The following is a 5,368-nucleotide window of genomic DNA, read 5'->3' as shown; positions in this document are numbered from 1 at the left end:
ATGAATAGGAAACAAAATGGCGCCAATAGATCACGTGACCAGCTACTGATTAGCGGCAGCACCGGAAACTCGGTTTCTGTTTTCAAGTGCGATGAAGCAGCGACACTGGGCGGTCAGGGCGAGAATTACACTCTACAGAAATTAAATTAAATTAAAATTAATTCCTAAAACTTTTCTGTTTTGCAATTTTCATTTCAGGAAATAATAATAATAATGCAATGAGTTTATTTTTACCATTTCATTTTGTAATATAATTTTGTTATATAGATAATCTATAAAACATGCATTTATTAAAAACTATTCGATGAAAAGTATAAATAAAGCATTTATTATTTTAAATGTAAAAAATACTAATATTTTAAATAAAAAATGTTAAAGATGTTAGACATTTTTATTTACATTTTAAATCTATATGTATTTATTTATTTTATTCACATTTTACACAATTTACAAACCAGAAGCTTCAAAGTAATAAAAATTAAAGTAAAGGTGTCATGATTAGAATTCAAAAAGTAAATTTAACAAACAAATTAATGAAAAACTAAACTCCAGAAAATGACTTCCTGTGCTGCTTTTTAAAGCCCACACTTCAAGATGGCTTTTAAGCAGTGTCTTATATATTTCAAATTGTTTTTATAAAATGCATAGATTTGGTTGATTTCACTATTTAATTTTAATCCTTTTTTTTTTGTTTAATTTCTTATCATTTTTATTTGGATATTTTCCTTTCATTGCTCTTATTTCATAATTTTAAATGTGATTAAAGTCTTTTTCTTGATTTTATGATTCTTCTATTAGTGTTTGTGGTGCTGAAATGTATTAATATCATAATAATCTTATTTAATAGAGCATTTTTAAAGCACGTTTTAGCATATTATCATTTTAATTATTATTTTGTTAAATTATATTTGTTTCATTTTACTATTTTAATGTTACTCCTCTATTTTGGGGCATTTTTAATCATTTTTATTTGTATTTTTTTCTTTCATTGTTTTTTCTTTTTACTAACTTTATCCGTGATATATAAAAAACAAAGCTGCAGGAAATTATTTCCTGTGCTGCTGCATTGTTTTTAATCATTAAAAGGGATAATGCTGTTTTTATTAGTTTATGTGACACTAAAACTAAATAAAATCCAAATAATAGTAACAAAAATAACAACAATAACCTTCATATGTAGAGCACTTAAATAATTTTAAAATTTATTCCTTCTTTTATGTCGTATCTTTATGATTTTTATGATTTTCTTCTATTTTTGTGTTTTTTACAGTCACTTTATTAATTTTAGAACGAGTAAAGGTGTGAAGCTTCGACTGTTTGTTGGATTATTAACAACATTGTGTTTCTTGTGATGCCAGCGATGGGAAACGTTTCATTACACAGAATAAGTGAACCCGTCCTGCCTCATTTTGTCCTCCTGCAGGTTAATTTTCTACCTAAAACCTTCTGTGTTTACCCTAAACGTCCCCCCGGAGCAGGAACCGGCCTTATAAAGCCCTGAGAGGAGGAGGTGTTTACTCCGGCTGTCGACTCTGCTGCTCCTGAGGAACTCCAGAGGGATGAAAAGCAGCAGAATTCAGTTTCTCTTATGGGATGTGAGACTTACAGGCTGCTGTGTTGAACATGCTGAACAAGACTGCACAGGAATTTATTCCTAAATTACATTAAATATGAAATATTAAGTTAGAAAATGAGGCCAAAAATGTCTGAGGTTGTTTTAAAGATTATTTTCAGGAGCTGATCACCTGCATTGATCCATAAACTGATTATGAATTAAAGATTACAACTGCTGTCTGTGGGGAATTTTTTGCATGATTGTAACAACTATAAGCATTATTATAATATTTTCTGAGTACTCGTCTGTATTTGTGTGATATATTTGGACATTGGACTCTATTTAATATGATTTACTGATGTTTTTTGTAAGTGAAATTTAAAAACATCATCTTTTGCAATCTCTAAAATACAACTTTAATGAATGAAATTAAATCATTTGGAAGTTTTAATGAGATTTCAGTCACAGTGTTTGTGCTAGAAAACTGCATCATGGTAGATGTAGTGGTATTTTAAAGTTACCAACCTGTAAAAATAGGACATAATAATAGTAAAAAAAAATCATTTTAATCATGATTATTACACTGCATACTATTTATTTTATTATATGAGTATTTTACTTACTGGTACAGTGTACACTTTAGATTATTATTATTATAACAATTATTATTGTTGTTATTTTTATTGTTGTTGTTTTTACCTGGTGAAATGCTTTATTGACTCCAGACTGGAAGTTGCTGATGTTACAGTTGCTACCATTATTAGTCACAAATATAAACAGTACAAAATATATAGATAAACATAAGTAGAAAAATATGTCCTGAAAATATACCGGTAAATATAAATAAAAAAAATATGATCAAAAGATATAAATATAAGTAGAAAAATATGATCTAAAAATATAAACATAAGCAGAGAAATGTCTTAAAAATATAAAAATAAGTAGAAAAATATTTCCTTAAAATATAAGCATAGGTAGAAAAAAGTCTTTAACATAAACACCTACAACCAAACACCACATGGCATTTTTACAGAAAGATTCTTCTAAATATTATATATACAATTGGGTAAAACTGAAATTGAAAGTTATTTGTGAAGATATTGTCGTAAACCTGTTGACTACTTTATTTTAAATAACTCTGAAAAGCTTTGGAGTCTGGTCAGTCTTTTCTTCAGGAGGAAATGACATCATGTGGAGCAGGTCCTGTGATCTGGAATCAACACACTTCCTGGAGAGGTGTTTTTGTAATGGGGAACTTAGTGGAAAGTGATTTCTTTGACACAGACACAATTTGTTATTTTCCATCTAAAATTTGATATATTGCCAAAAAGAAATATCTGTCATGATTATCTCAACTAAATTTAAAAAAAAAACACAATCCAAACTATTTCTGAATAAGCTCATTTTATTTTTATTTTATTTTTTCCCTTTGTCTGTCTGTCTGTCTTGTAAAGTGTCTTTGAGTGACCTAAAAAGCGCTATATAAATTTGATGTATTATTATTATTATTATTACTATTATTATTATTAATTTTTATTATTTAGCTCATTAGAAGGTGGTTGTTATTAAATTGAGACAGGTATTTAGTTGACATTTTAGAGATATCCAGTCATTTTTTATTAATAAGTGATTATTTCCAAAATGAATAATTGTGGAATTTGTAAAGACATGACCATAATGAACATAAAAACCTCTTTTATTAACTTTTAATAAAAATGTATGCCAGATACCAACTCAATTTGTTGACTGTTTCTAGTTAAAATCCTTCCAGACAGTGCTGATCTCGCAGATGCTGAAGTAGTATAGAACATGTATTTTTCTTTGTCTGCATTGAAAACAAGTTGCAGATGACAAAGTTGTTCATAAATTCTATCAAACATAAGTTGTAAATGCTGAACAGCCTCAGCAGGAGTGAGTGCTGCTCTGTATATGACGTGCCATCAGCGTAGAAATGAATATTTGAGTTTGGAATATTCTGTCCGAGGTTATTTCTGTAAAAAGTGAATAAAAATGGGCCCAGCACAGAACCTTGAGGGACGTCCTTTTTCACTTGGAATACCTGAGAGGTAGAGCTCTCTATCTGAACAGCCTGGATTCTGCATGTAAGAAAATTTAGAAATCACCCAACTGCTTGTTGAGAAATACCAACAGCTAAAAGACGTTTGATTGAAGTTACTTGATCAACAACGCCTTTGAACAGTGAATAAAGAGGTACAAAGAGCATTGCTTCTTGTTGAGAGCTTCAGTTAGATCATTTATGACCTTCATGGAGCAGTAACAGCACTATTTTTGTGAAAACCAGACTGAAACGATGACAGAATTCTAAAGCTGTGTGAAAGATAAATTTGAGATATTCAGTAATAATGTTTCTTGTTCTGTCCACATTAAATAAACGTATAAATAAAAAAATGACTCAGACAGGGTTTTTTTTTACTCAAGAGTTGGCAGCATGTGTGCTGGCAGAGGGAAACCTCCCTTTAAACTCCCTTCCCTGTCAGACATGCTAATGACATCATCATTAATGGCACACATTGTCAGTGAATGTGGGCGTCTTTCAGCTCTGGGAGGGTCTGCAGTCCGTCAGGATGGGATAGTTTTCCTTTTTAAGGCAGGTTAGTCGGAGCGCTTCCCTTCCTCTGCCCTCATTAACAACCTGGGACGCCTCGCCATGTGAGGACGATGCAGAACTTTGAAAGCCACTGTTCTCGCATCCTCACGTTGTTATTGCATGAGATCACAGCACCAAAAGGAGGACATTTTTTCATCAAGCATGATTCAACAAGTCCTTTATACAAAATGACCAAATACGTAGTTTATCATCGCTTTCCAAAACGATTCGTGATTGTCTTCACTTATCTGCAATCCATCACAAAGGATCCACAAGACCATTTGCTACAAATAAAGATTGTTTTAAGGATAAAATGTGTAGTTAGAAAGAAAAAAACTCCAAACAACCACAAAAACATTCAAAATAACCACAAAGAGACTCATAATAATCTTAAATTCTCTTTAACCAACCACAGAGAGATGAAAAACAATAACGAAGTGACTCTAAATGATCAAAAAAGACTCCAAATATCCTTACGCAGACTAAAAAACAACCAAAAAGAGATTAAAACAAAAAAGCTACCCTAAATGACCACAATCAGATGCAAAGTGACAACTAAGAGACTCAAAACAACCAAAAAAGGAGCAAAACAATTACAAAGAAGTTGAGAACCATGACAAAGAGATGCAACACATTACCAAATAGTGTCAAAACAAACCACGAAGAGTCTCAAAACAAGTACAAAGAGATGCAAAATTATGACAAAGAGACTCAAACTGAATACAGAATGAAGCAAAACAAATATGTATAGACTCAAAACAACCACAAAAGGATGTGAAATCATGACAGAGACTCAAAACCACCACACAAACACACAAAATTATTAGATAGGGACTCAAAACAGCTACAAATATGTATAGACTCAAAACAACCACAAATAGATGCAAAACCACTACAAAGAGTCTCAATACAACTACAAAGAGTCTTAAAACAACTACAGAGACCCTCAAACAGCCACAAAGAGATACAAAACAAGTACAATGACATGGAAAACAACTACAGAGTCTCAAAAGAACCTCAAAGAGATGCAAAACAACCACAAATAGTCTCAAAACAACTACAAAGAGACTCAAAACAACTACAAAGAGACTCAAAGCAACTACAAAGAGACTCAAAACAACTACAAAGAGACTCAAAGCAACTGCAAAGCATCTCAAAACAGCTACAAATTGATGCAAAGCATCAACAAAGAGACTCAAATTGAA

This window comes from Acanthochromis polyacanthus, chromosome 22 (genome assembly GCF_021347895.1).
Source record: "Acanthochromis polyacanthus isolate Apoly-LR-REF ecotype Palm Island chromosome 22, KAUST_Apoly_ChrSc, whole genome shotgun sequence".
Lineage (NCBI taxonomy): Eukaryota > Metazoa > Chordata > Actinopteri > Pomacentridae > Acanthochromis > Acanthochromis polyacanthus.
This window is presented reverse-complemented; position numbering follows the sequence as displayed.